At 46.2% G+C, this 14,280-nt stretch overlaps 1 protein-coding gene across 10 annotated transcripts in view; it reads left to right on the top strand.

The window, feature by feature from the left end:
* Positions 1-14,280, top strand: part of LOC146206971 (uncharacterized) — a 138,765-nt gene that overhangs the window by 14,664 nt on the left and 109,821 nt on the right. The window contains exon 3 of one of the 10 annotated variants that reach the window (XR_014703890.1): positions 11,692-11,774. The exons of 8 other annotated variants lie outside the window; for them this stretch is intronic. The gene's annotated coding sequence lies outside the window, so the exon portion shown is untranslated. Of the gene's footprint in view, positions 1-5,859; positions 6,557-11,691; positions 11,775-14,280 lie in introns of those variants that run through there. One more of the 10 variants, XR_014703853.1, reaches the window with a different exon arrangement.

The raw sequence follows: 14,280 nt of genomic DNA, 5'->3' as shown, positions 1-14,280 counted from the left end.
AACGAACAAAATTTTGTTTCGCGGCGTGCTCTGCAAGTGCACGGCCGGATGTTCTGTTTTGACACCCTTGATGTCCATGTCTTCAGCACGCGGGACGAATTAGGAGAGCACTTTTTGTGCGAGCCCGTGCTTCGTTTTTTTTAGGTGTATTAGGACGTCGGAGGTCGGTGCAGGATCGAAGACAGCGCAGATGCTAGGAGTAGCTCGGTTAGGTTACGAGCAAATCGAGGTGGCAATTTAATAATTTAATTGTAGAAACGAGAACTGTCCGATCGTGAATGGACATACATGCGTATTGCTGGAGTACGTCGCGTCGCCTGCCGCCTGCAACCTGTGCGCGTGACAAGCGGTGCTCGCCGCACACAACTTTGAGTGAATACAATGATCTGCGTCATTGTGGGAATACGACGTAAGAATTGCCGAGACCTTCTTAGCACCTCCTAGAGCGTCACGAAAGCTGAGCTTCATGCACGCGTAGCAAACGGAATGCGGACGTACCTGCACAGAGAATTGAATGGATACGTCGGATGTATATATCTTTAGACACTTGGTTTGTAATATAGGTGTAAAGTTGGGTTAGTTGAATCTGACTCACGATGAAGTTAGCGCAAAAAACAAGGGCCCAGGAAGCGCTCATGTTGTCTTCTTCCATAGTCCTAGTTTTCTGCGCTAACTACATGTTCTTTGTCTTGTTACCCAGGCACGCTCAATATATGATTACGTTGAGATGTTAATATTTCAGGCAACAATGATCTTTTAAAAGGCTGAAGAGAATACATTGGATGAAGGCATTGTGGGACAGCTTTCATCTTGATATGCCTCAGCTGAGGACTAGACCTACGCTCATGCGGCCCGTCGCGCATGCATTTCATTTGAAGCGAAAGCTTCACTACGCTATAGGTAGACTTCACGTCATAGTTTAACTTTCAAGCAAACTTCCTTTCGTATAAGCCAATGCATGGATGGATGGGAAAACATCGGCTTTAAGTGGTTTAGTTTGCTTGCTGGCCGCGCCAGATGGCCGCCAGTTGCGTCGGCGATCTCTTCGGCCCACTCAGTGACCCGAGCCTGGACGGCCGGGTCCGAGCAGCGCAGCACGGCCTCCCACTCCTCCAGAGATGGAGCTGGCAGAAAATCGGCGGGTGGCGGATAGGCCGCGCACCCCCATGTAATGTGGTCTAAAGTAGCGTCGACGCCACACTCTTTGCATTCAGGGTCAACGTGCTCTTTGAATATATGTGAATAAACTTTGGGGCAGGGAAAGGAGCGGGTTTGTAGCTGGCGCCAGATTATCTCCTGGGCCTTGCTTAATGAATTGTGCGGTGGAGGGAAGATGCGCCTTTCCAGGCTAAAATGGCGAGTTATATCATGGAACGAGAGCAGGCCCTCCCTCGCGCCCGCGGGAAACGAGGTGCTCACCGCCCGGCCGACGAAACCTCGGGCATAGCCAATGCATAATTTACAAGAGAGAGAGAGAAAACCTTTATTACACGTAGGAATTCGGGGCGCGCAAGAAAAAATACAGACGGTTTAATTGAGTTGATCATGGAATATCGTGCAGCAGCAGGGCGTTTTGACAGATTGTGTGTGTTGTGTCTAAATTATTATACGTTATTAAGGCAAAAACCTTTCTAGGCTCATGAAGCGAAATCCCGTGCGCGAGATTTGTCTGGCCAGCAGGTCAAGCCTGTTGCGACCTCATAGGCTCGCTTGAGGATCCGGTATGCCCAGGTCCGAACTGCGCAGCGATTCCGCGAGATGTGTTCTTGTCTAGCGTTCCTGCCATCTGCAATCCCTCACTTAAATGCGCGCCAAGGAACGCCACGCGACAGAAGCGATCGTGCACCGTCTAAACACACTCGGCAGTTATATGTAGCACTGCAATGAACGCCGATAAGAGGAGAGGCTTTCGCCATTCTCCTCTTAGACATCTGAGAGACTAGTTGTTTTTTTCTTTTTCTTTTTTTTTTTTTTTAATCAGGCGGTCATGCTTCCAAACAAGACTATGTGCTGCAACACTAAAATTTCCGAGAGCACTGCAGAATCTGCAGTGGAGAAATGCGAAAGCTTTAGCGTTCTTGCTGCACAGGTACATCGCGCGCCCCTTGTCGAACACAACCAGCGTTCCCGTGAACGCATCAGAGTTCACCGGAGTTATAATTTGCTCACAAGAAGGGAAAGGCGCAGTATCTGTCACGCTTATTTCTGTGGACACCAGAACCGCACCCTAAGGGAATGGCGGAGGTATTGAAAGTGGAAAATAGAGCCCCGCCGGGTTGGCGCAGTGGTAAGACGCCCGACTACTGTGCCGGAGTTCCCGGGTTCGAACCCGACCTCGGCGGCTGCGTTTCGATGGAGGCGAAACGAAGTGGCGTCCGTGTGCTGTGCGATGTCAGCGCACGTTAAAGATCCCCAGGTGGTCGAAATTACTCCGTAGCCCTCCACTACGGCTCCTCTTTCTCTCTCTCCGCTTTCACTCCCACCTTCCTCCCTTCCCTTACGGCGCGGTTCAGGTGTCCACAGAGCAAGTGTAACAGATACTGCGCCTTTCGCTTCCTGTGAACCAATCAAAAGAAGAGAAAGAGTAGCCGTAGTGGAAGGCTACGGAGTAATTTGGACCACCTGGGGATCTTTAACGTGCGCTGACATCGCACAGCACACGGACGCCTCTTCGTTTCGCCTCCATCGAAACGCAGCCGCCGTGGTCGGGTTCGAACCCGCGTACTTCGGCCCGGAGTACCCGGGTTCGATCCCGATTAGAGCACTGCACGGGCTCAGGCCTGAAATTTGCCGTTTTTCCGGGCCCGGGCCGGGCTCGGGCCTGAATTTGCGGGCTTGGGCCGGGTAAGGGCTTGAAGGGGTGGCTTGGGCGGGCTTTGGCTGGCTGTGCAGTGCTTCTTCGGGAATGAAGAAATCCCGCCGCTAAAGTCATGAAAGTGGTTTACGAATAAACCACTAATAGTACATTTTTTAATGTCGAATGAGAGAAAGCTAATTTATAGACCGAGTTTAATCAGCTGCACTTAGTGGTTTGCCGAAGTAACTTAGGTGCGCACGCCACTCGGCACTCAACACAAGCGAAAAACAAAAAAAAAAGAAAAAGAAAATGTGGGCAAAACAACTCGGCTAGCTTGGGATTTTTCAGCCATCAGTAAGCACACTTCGTCGTATCACTGGAGAAGCGCCTTTAATTGCATGTCGGCAGGCATTCAAAAGATCTCTACGCTACGAGAAACGTAATTGAATAAGAACGTATTTCATTAGGAATCTTCGGTTGTTCAAACACATATTTATGCAAAATAAACAGGCGTCTTTTTCCGCCTCCATAAAGATGCGGAGAGCGGCGATGAGTTATTCAATACAATATTGTTGCACAAGATCCTGTGGATTTTTTTTTTTCCTGCCCTTTATGAGACAGGTTCTTGTGGCGTAGTTGCCAGGGGCAGTCTCTTTGTGTGTGATTAAGCAAATAACTTCCCTCAAGAGCTAATTGATAACACAGAGCCATATTTAAAATCTTTGTAATCCATAGCTCTTGAGCGGTGTTAGAAATTTCTTGTCCAGGCATTTGCTTCTGCCAGTACTTTAAAATGACCTCTTCAGCTCAGAAGAATATTTTGTCACATTTTTCTCACATCTTAATTTTTACTATATGTACCATTTAAGCAGCATTATTTAATTTAACAGTACTATCAGTTCTATGCAGGGCTAAGACAGGAGCTTTGCTCAGATCAAAAGTACACTCATAGGAAAGGCACAGTATATGTCACACTTGTTTGTGTGGACACCTGAAGTCCCTCGGGAAAAGTCGAATCGGCGTCAACAACGGGCCCCGCCGGGGTGGTACAATGATAAGATGCCCGGCTGGCTACTGTGTCGGAGTACCCGTCCCAACCGCGGCGGCTGCGTTTCGATGGAGGCGAAGCGAAGATGCGTCCGTGTGCTGTGCGATGTCAGCGCACGTTAAAGATCCCCAGGTGGTCGAAATTACTCCGTAGCCCTCCACTACGGCTCCTCTTTCCACTCTCACTCCCACCTCCTCCCTTTCCTTACGGCGCGGGTCAAGTGTTCACAGAAACAAGGGTGACAGATACTGCGCCTTTCCCTACCTGTGAACCAGTTATTATAATCATTCAACATCGGGCTTTTGCGAGAATGTGAGTAGATAGTGCTGAAGCACTGAAAAAGTGTAAAAAAAATACGGCGACACAATGGGCTCTAACGTCATTAGCATAATTACCAGCTGTGCATAGCTTGCCTGGTTCGTTCGGATCGTTCTCGACCAATGATCAGCTAACCGATGAAATCACTCGTGAAACGCGTTCTGAATTAAACAACAAAATGAAGTCTATATAGAGCCACCGCAAAAGAGCACGCCGACGACAAAAAAAAAAAAAAAAAAAAAAAAAAAAAAAAAAAAAAGTGATTAACCAGATGAACTGTCATAGCCAAAATAATTATTTACGTGGAAAAACCCGAAACTGCTCAGTATTATCTGCACGTCCAAAAGCTTATTCAGTATTGCAAGTACACAGGCAACTCGTGTCCACTGAGATACAATGAGCAACTCGTGCCGATTTCCCAATCGCTCACAATCATTATTGTTCAACACCTGACCAAGCATTCATTGATTTCATAGGAACTTACTAAGTCGGACTAACCACGAGTCATGAATTGAATGTGAATCCAGACTCGCATAGACTCAGATTTGAACCCCGCCGGGGTGGTGCAGTGGTAAGACGCCCGACTACTGTGCCGGAGTTCCCGGGTTCGAACCCGACCGCGGCGGCTGCGTTTCGATGGAGGCGAAACGAAGAGGCGTCGTGTGCTGTGCGATGTCAGCGCACGTTAAAGATCCCCAGGTGGTCGAAATTACTCCGTAGCCCTCCACTACGGCTCCTCTCTCTCCGCTTTCACTCCCACCTTCCTCCCTTCCCTTACGGCGCGGTTCGGGTGTCCACAGAGCAAGTGTGACAGTTACTGCGCCTTTCCCTTCCTGTGAACCAATTTAATTTATTTAATAAACTCACAATTGAACGTGAGTCCGGACTCACGACTCAGATCACGATTTGAATGTGAGCCTAAATGAGACCGACGACCTATGAAAACAGTACGTGGTTTGGTCCTCTGCTGCCCTAATTAGTTTTTCGGCGCAAGAATTTTTGTTGCGAGGAGTACGCAGCATCTCTCCGGGTATTAAGTGGATCTCAATGGATAACCTTGAGCAAAAACTCGAGCTTTTTTTTTTTTGCTGCCTATTTCATAATTTCATAACGATAGTATTTTAAGTGTTAATTTAACCTTATTATTACATGTTTTATATTTACAGTCTTACTGCACTCTCTGAATTTGCCGCGTAGCGCGATATGCGCAGATATCTGGCTTGCGCACTGCCGGTTCGCGGTAGCGGTGACGGTGTGAAGTCCATTCGATCGAAAAGCAGCCCCATTGCCGTCGCCGTAACCCTGAATTGAGACATGCCGGTAAAAATTGTCCACGACATTTAATTTCAAAGCTAAAGCAACCGTTCTTGTGCATCATTCCGGTCAGTGAAGTTGAAGGCTAGATTGTATTCTGTTGTAAGTGTAGAAGAGAGGCAATGTGAAAAGAGGCATACCTTGATTTGTTTTCCCCTCAAAACCATCTCAAAACAACAGCATCCAAAAATATTTCATTACAAAAGAGTTCGCGGAATGAAAAGGCTATGTGAATGGCTATTTCGCGTGTACTCGTAATGCGAAACTTGAGTCTAAATATTGTCGTGTCTCATACTCGTACAATAGTAATCAGATTATTCTCTCAATATTGCAAACATTCAGCAAGTTCTAAGCGTTCAAAAGATTGTTTACTTGCTTTCAGATTTTTTAAACTATGAAAAGTGGTTTGGTGCATGGCAGGCGCTCCCAATTGGTTTACCGAGGCTCTCGTTGAAGTAAAGACATTTGAAATAAAACCAAAAGATGACTTTTAATAACAAACACAGGCGGTGAAAGATCGTCTTACTCATACCCGTAAGTGTGGTGCCCTTGCCTCTGGGCCTCAGCTTTTGTACCCCGACATTTTATCGCTCTGGCAGAATAATTAAGGCGTATTGATAATCAAAACGTACATGAATTACATAGAGCATCACCTTCCTTGCCCTGATATGTTCGGGAAAGGGGCCGAAGGCTTCACCGTTGGGCGATGAGGTAGGCGGACGACGCTCAACAGCTTTTAGATGTTGCATATTTGCAATGGTTGAGAAAGGGCTTACGAGCAAATAGTTAACAAGGAAACGAAGTCAAAAATTTTAAGCGTTCTCAAACCCGCCAGTTTGCGATTTATCAGTGGTACGGAGGAATTATGTAGCTGGCTAGGGATCCCAACCGCTTGACAACCCTGTCCTTTCTTGCCATAACTGCCCTCTGTACTTCCTCTCGCCCCTTCCGGCCTATCCCCTTTTCTTTCCCGCCGGCCCCATCTCGGATGTTTCAGATTTTAGATCGCAGTTGCCGCGACCGGCAACACTCTTTTTTTTCCTTTTTGATTATTCAATAAACCATTACCACCACCACCAATTGGCCACTAGCGTCGTCATTGGCTCCACCCCCGCCACATGTTACCATGCAGCCACATGAATGCACGCAAAGGAGGAATCTTCGCGCTTTGCAGTCGTGGGCTGTTTTTGTTTAGTAATGATGGAGTAAAAAAAAAAAGGGGGGGGGGGGGGGGGGGTCCAATTGGGCGTTGTAGTCCGTGTGGGTTGCCTAGCTCAAGCTAGGCATTCAAATGGGTTCTACCTTAATTAACTCTCTGGTTCCACCATAATAAGCTTACAGTTGTATGGCCGATTCGACCGCTTATTGGACCGATTTGGACTAGCTTCAGTTTTTTAGAACCCAGAAAACCACTTGGAACTACCCATTGGTTGGATTTTGTTTAAGGGTATTAAGGGAGCATTCCCGATTGGAATGCCAAGTGTGGATGATATCCTTGACTGAGATTTGCACTTATACATCTGATATACTAGTTGGGTTCTTGTAAAGAAAGGTGCTAGGAGCTTAATCATAATTAATTTCGCCATGTTTACTTGTTTCCATATGTTTGTCTCGCTTGATTTCTGTAAAAGCTTCTAGTCCTGTTAATCTCAATTCCTTTCTAGAAATGTTGGTTCATGCTCTCTTGTGAATAAAGCTCCAACTGGAAATCCTTTACGCTCCCTAGTCGCAGTACACGTTTACAACTGATTTCACCACTCTGAGCCCTAATGAGCTTAACCGGAGCCAAGTTACCCAACTAAGTGAGATACTGCACCGGCGGCTGCGTTCCGGTGGAGGCGAAACTGTCCACAAACGACTGCGCGTGAGCGGCCGCCGCGATTAGCCTTTAGTTTCCTGTAAACCAATCATTAAACACACACACACGCGCGCGTCTGCTCTCGTACACACTGCGCTTCGCCAGAAGGCGGAGTGCGCCAGCGGCATTTAAAGCGTGGCATTGCGGCATTCTCTCCTTGGAGGACAGTGCAAAGATTTCGCAGTGGCGCGCCGCGTGTGAAGGCGAAGCTTGAGCGCCCTCCTAATTCAAACCGTTTACAACCTGGCTAAACCATGCAAGATCATGCTTGCATGGTCTTCTTCTTTCCTTCCGTCTACGCAGTTCAAACCATTTGGTCCTAGTTGGTGTATCATTTGAGGTCTTTTGGTTTTGATGGACGGCCATTTATTTCCAATTGTAAGCACCAATTGAGGTTGAATGGTGTAGCTTAATGGGTGGTGAAAACACAGCTGAATTTCGATCGATTGTTTTAGTTGGAAAATTTCCAATTTGGTCAAACCACTGAGTGTCCAGGCCGAAGGTTTGTGTACATCGCGGCTAACACTGCTGTGGGAAACAAAGGGTCTGACTCTCTTCTCAGAAAGGAGATATGTTCCCCGGCTTCGTCCAGGCGCAAGCGGCCGGCGTCTTCGCTTGCCAGCCATCACCGCCGCCGCTCGGGTGACTCACTGGAACCATTCCCGGGGCATGATTGTCTCATTCGACATCACAGAAGTAAGGGAATATCTGCATTTGCAGGCACCGTCATCGGAAGCCGCCACCACGCCGGCGCCTCTTGTCTTCCCCGGTGCGGTCGAGTCAATATGGACGTGTGGAATGCCTTGACGATTTCTCGGCAAGAAAACTACAGCGCATTTCTAGGGCATCTCGTTTACCGACTGACTTACGACAAGGTATATCTTAAAATGTGGCTAACGCAAGCCTACAATTTCACGTACGTACAGAGTTACGCACGCAAACGTGAGAAGTCTACGTGCGCTACGCGCATTACGCCAGGACTACTTTTAGTTTCACGTACGTGTCTACGTGTACGTGAAGCAAAATGTATGGACCTTTCATACAAGCCTCGAAAAACTGCGTACGTGTTATGCCGCGCCATCTAGTACAGATGAACAAAACTAATTTTGTTTAGTCGAGCTGCCTTGAGCCGAGCCACGCTGCGGCCGTAGCCAAGAGTCGGTCGGATTGGAAATTGCTGTTCTCAACGTCGTTGCTCTACAGTGAACAATTAGCAGTTCGCGCTATGCCATCGAGGCTTTGTTTTTTGCCTCCGACAGGCGCATACCTATATGCGTCCACCGCACTGCGTGTCGCATGCAGTTTTCGAATGGATTACATTCTCTCACGTCGCGAAGCATATCCAGATCGTCGCTTTTGGAGAAGCGAATTCGCTGGGACAAGAACCAACAGAACTCATGCTTACAACTTCACAACCTTCCCCCTACAACGGATTGGCTCTGGTTGGCTGCCGGCTTGCATCTCACTCTAGCCACTTCTCGCTCAACTCTGGTTTGGCGTGATCTCGCGAGATCGTTGCTATGACGACGACAAACGCTTCTGCGTCAGGCTTAACAGCTGAAAAATCGTCCTTCTATCTAAAAAAAAAAGGCTGTTTGTCACTTGAAACTTTACGCGAGGGTAAGATTGGGTAAGCTTAAAGCGAATACAACAGTTTAGAACACGATATCGCGCCGAGGAATTAGCGGCGAAGCTGTTATTGATGTGAAGCGGGCGGGCAGGGCGTCGCCATGTTGTCAACTCTACGTACGCCAGCAACGTAAAGACGCCAACGTGAAAATCCGTATCTCACGTACGTCCGTAAACGTCCCGCGGACTCTTCACGTTCTGCGCATGCGCACTGGTCACACGTAGGCGCTTCACGTACGCTAAGCTCCCACGTACGTGAAACTAAAACTGTCTAATGAACACCGTGGTTCCCGCCAAGGGGCTGCCGGCGATCGGCGGTCATCGGAGGCGCCGCGGCGGCGGCAGCGAAGGCGAGGGTTCCATTCACTGCGGTCAGCCACCTCGCCGGAATGGAAGGTAGCGACCCATTCATGTCTTCCTGCCTGGCGCCAGCAGCGGTGACAAGGAATATCCTTCCCTTTTTGGCGGAAGGCAAAGGCGCGCCGCCGAGTTGTCTTAATGGTGTGCATAGGGGCAGAAGTTCCCCAGAGCTAAAGTCAAGGCAGGTGTGTGACCTTGAATTCCGGGAAGTTCAGTCGGGGAAACGAGCTCCCCAGGCGACTGACTTCTTGTGCTGTTTCGGCTTGGTACTGCCCTTGCCCCAACTGCGGTCCCTGGAAATACTTTCTAGGTTGTCTGCCGCCTCCCCGCTCGGCACAGCACAGAGTCGGAGCAAGCGCGGTCGGCTCCCCATCGTCGCGTTCCTCCTTGAAATCCTGCGATTTGTCGTCGTCGCCGGTTTATTGTGTGTTTTCTTTTTCTTGCCGTGACGGGAAAGCTTTCAACCATACTTACTATAATTCTTTTAAACTGCGAATGCCCTTTCCAAAGCCAGCCTAACAGAAAAAAAAAAAAAAAAAAAAAAAAAAAAAAACTCTTGTTCGTTCACGTACAAACAGCGCCGACTGCAGCGCGTTGTCTGCTCTGAACGATAAATAGATGCTTTGGGAAATTAAAACCACACTTGACGACGTACGCGAACAGCGAACGACGCGGCGTGAAGCAGAAGGGATGTATATGGCTAAAACGGCCGCGGCGCATTTATGTGGCGGCGAAAACAGGGATACTTGACATCTAAGGCGCGGCAGACATCGCCCTTGATGTCAAGTACGTCTGACCAACTCGCCCAAACGTTCACGGTTCTTGAAAACAGGGAGGCTGAACAAGTGGAAGGGGACCGGAAAAGAAACTTGTCGCCATGTAGAAAGGAAACAAGGGAACAAGAAATGGGGGGAGGGGGGGGGGGGATCGAGAGCTGTCGACCTTTAGAAAAAGTGCCGCAAACGTGAACTAAAGGGTACACAGATGAGAATAAGGAGATAAAAAAAAAAAAAAAAGCTAGAGAGAGGATGGCCTGCTGGTTGAGAAAAGAACTGGGACTAACGCAGAGCTACAATTAAAGCGCGTACAGCGTAAAAAAAGAAAAAGCTGCAGCCAGCTAAGGGAGGGGGGTGGCAAAACTTTTGTTGCGCCAAACTACTTCGCGGTTATGTCTGAAATTGATACTCCTTTTTCTTTTTCTTTTTTCTGCGTGCTGTCGAGACATTTCATTTGTACATCCATCGTTTATTTATTTATTTATTTTTTAATATTAGGTTTTACAGTTTAGCCGTAAGTCGAGTGAACTTTATTCATAGGAATTACGCTTGCAAGGACTGCTAGAATGATTTCCCGCTGAAAAAAAAAAAAAAATCATTGCCTAAATTTCTCACAATTTTATAAGCTTATAAAACCGACCGGTAACATGAGAGAGTGTGCGGTATTTGAATTCTACTTGATCTTCTTGAATTAACTGTTTCCGCGAATATGGGGGACCTGGAAGCACGTAATCTGCTTGCTCTGTCTCTGTAATCAGTCTTACATCGACTTCTCAGCTTTTTTAGAGTTGGATGGCACCAGGTATTTACTAAGGATAATTCTCATTATATAGCTTCCGAACGATGGCATCAGAAATTAACGAAATTCTTTCTTGAGAAAGGTATGCACCTCTAGTAAGTATAGTGTGGATTTAAAGAATCAGTTGGTGGTGGTAGTGGTTTATTATTAAGAGAGGGAGCGTCGTTGGGCGAGTCGGTCAATCATGATAAATTAAAAAAAAAAAATGTGTGTGTGGGGGTGGGGGGGGGGGGGTACTGCGGACAAATATGCAAGGACAAGAAGTTACCCCACAAGCGCAGACTCGCGACTGATCTTATTTGGAAAAAAAAAAAAAAAAAAAAAAAACTTTATATAACTTCAACCTGTCAAGTCGCACACTAAGCGCAGTCTAAAAATATTGCCTTCATTCTGATACAATATCTGATTGATGGGTCACTTACGCAAACTTATTTTTCTTCTTTATACAGAACGCAGAGGGCACAATGAGGCCAACTTGCACGGGACTGAAAAAAACCGCCGGCACACCGTAGGCAAGTTGGCCTCATTGTGCCTTAAGATTATGTCCGAAGGGAGGAGTAAGGCGGACTGCATCAAGCATATCATGCCATTCGTTTCGTCAGATGCCTGATGGGTGTTGTCTGTGAGGTCCATCTCACCTGTGACAGGGTTTACATCGGACAGACAGGCCTTTGTTTTAATGATCGCCGAAAAGAAAACCAGCTTTGGATGAAATCGGGTCAGATTTACCCCTCCACTATGGCGCATGCCCAGACGCTACACGCGATAACGCATGCCTGCATTTATTGGCAGATATTGTTTTGAAGAGGAGCCGTAACCAGGTGGTACGTGACTTGGCCGAGGCGTTCTGTACAAAGAAGGAAGGTGAAGTTTGCGTAAGTGGCCCATTTGGCACAGTTGAAACTGCTTTCATTGCAGTAAAAAACGGCGTCATACGCCGTTTAGACCTCACCTTGCAGACATGCCGCGTGGAGCATCACTCAGCGGTCACGCAATAACTCCAGAACTGGATCGGGGAAGTGTGTGTGTGTGTGTGGGGGGGGGGGGGGGGGTGCTCTCTAAACAAATTGTGTACATACTGAGGGGCCAACGCCCCCTCCCCCCCCCCCCCACACACATACACTTTCACCCTTTCCTACTATTCGCATTAAAGTCTGAATTTGACGATATGTAGCATGCTGTAAATGAGCCAGTTGTGATCGCAGCCACTTTTGTAGTAGACCTTTTTCATTGCATAAACTAAAGTAACGCTCCCAGAAATCGTGCGGCCCTAATGAAATACCGATGAAATTCCTTAAACGGTGTGATGAGTGATTGTCCTATTACTTGCAAATTTTATTTGAAAAGTGATCATTCTTTACCTAATGACTGGCGCAGCGCTATAGTAGCTCCGGTTTTTAAAGGCTACGGTAATCGACTTCTTGTAAAGAACTTTAGACCGGTTTCACTCACTTCCGTATGTTGCAAGGTTTTTGAACGCACCCTTCATTTTTTCTAAATGAACGACCTTTTGTGTCCGTTCCAGCATGGTTTTCGGACTGGCCTTTCGATGCAGTTGATTGAAGCAGTGAACGATTTTTGCAAGGTTATAGACGAACGTCAGCAGGTAGATGTGGTCTGTGTGGATTTCGCGAAGGCTTTCGATAAAGTTCCGCATCATAAACTTCTTTTTAAACTGCGCAGATTAGGAATCAGTGAAAATATAGTACTATGGATTCAGGCGTATCTAGGTAACCACTGTCAAGTTGTCAAGGTAGAAAGCACACTATTAGATAAGCGTGAAGTTCTGTCGGGGGTGCCACAGGGCTCCGTTTTAGGTCCGCTTTTGTTTTTGTTATATATAAATGATATTTCTCCTATCATTCAATCACCTGTCAAAATGAAACTTTTTGCTGATGACTGTTTAATTTACTCTCCTGTGGCTTCCCCGGAAGATCAGATGAATTTAAATAGGTGTCTTCAGTCAAACTCGTGGTGCCTGAAATGGGGCATAAATAAATTACCAAAAGTCTACTCAAATGCATGTAACAAGGAAGCAGAATGTTATGCCGTTTCAATATAATATCGGTGAAAATTCTTTAGATGAGGTAAAGCGTTTTAGATACTTGGGAGTGACACTAACACATAATCTGTGTTGGCGCACCCATATTGAAAATATCTATTTAAAAGCCTATCAGAAGCTTTGTTTCCAGCGGAGGAAGTTGCCGAATGCGACTAGAGAAATTAAATTGATTACGTACAAGACATTCGTGCGGCCAATCATAGAGTGCGCAAGTGCAGTGTGACGTCCACTTCAAAAGGGTTTAAAATGAAAACTGGAAAGATTGCAAAAGATTTCAGCACGTTTTATATGTTCTGAATACCGGCGCACTGACTCAGTCACAGAAATGTTAAACCAGTGTCAGTTAGAATCACTAGAAATGAGAAGAACAAAGCAGAAATTGAAACTTTTTTTTTTCTGATAATGAATGATAAAGTAAAAGTTCATAAACAACACTATGTTACACGTCCTCTGAGGCGTTGCCCACGAAAAAAATAACAGTAAGGTATAGCATCCTATTATTACACGTAGTGATGTATATCGCTACTCCTTTTTTCCCGATGCAGTAGAAATCTGGAACTGCCAAGCGAAGTTCTATACCAAACAGAAGTAGAAAAATTTGAGATAGGTGTTAAGTCGTTCTTGGAGCATTACAGTGCAAATTTGTAATTCTGTTCTATAGAGTGTATTTTAGCGAAGAGAATTGTATGTGTTTCCCTCCCTGTAATGACCCTCATATAGAGGGTTAACCGTATGAATAAAAAAAAAAATAAAAAGTCTCTGACTGACCAGAGTTCATGAGCACGATCAGTGCGATTGAAATACGCCTTACTCGAACTTTCTTAACCTAAGTGTACATCGTTCGCGTGGAACTGCTTTTTTAGACTTATTCTTTGTTCTATATTTCATATCCATTAAAAAGGCATTTTAAACGTTTAATTTCCATGCCCAAATTTCATTCAGTGGTCATTAGTGTAGTTGAATATATTGTGCGAGATTTTACCCTCTGCTTAGTAAATTGGACAGCGCATATATTTGTAGAATAATCTATTTTATATTACTAAGTTTGGTTTTATAATTTCCTTGTTCCTTTAATGTAACCTTCATAGCAGAAAGGGCGTAAATAACAACCAGAACGAACAACAATAACAGTAGCATCCGCTTTTATATATTTTTTATTATGTTGTATGCATATTTTGTTTTAAGCACATTTTAGATATGCCTGCTCGAAAGGGAATGGGTCTAGTAATACGGTAGGATTTTCTTGAAGAGAAATCATATGTCGAGTGTGATGATCATCTAGAGGACCTGCCATCGGCCACAATATACTGAATACGCCG

Source organism: Amblyomma maculatum, chromosome 1, assembly GCF_055883805.1.
Source record: "Amblyomma maculatum isolate TAMU_Amacu chromosome 1, ASM5588380v1, whole genome shotgun sequence".
NCBI lineage: Eukaryota > Metazoa > Arthropoda > Arachnida > Ixodida > Ixodidae > Amblyomma > Amblyomma maculatum.
Note: the sequence above shows the minus strand (reverse complement) of the source record. Positions and strands in the feature narration are given on the sequence as shown.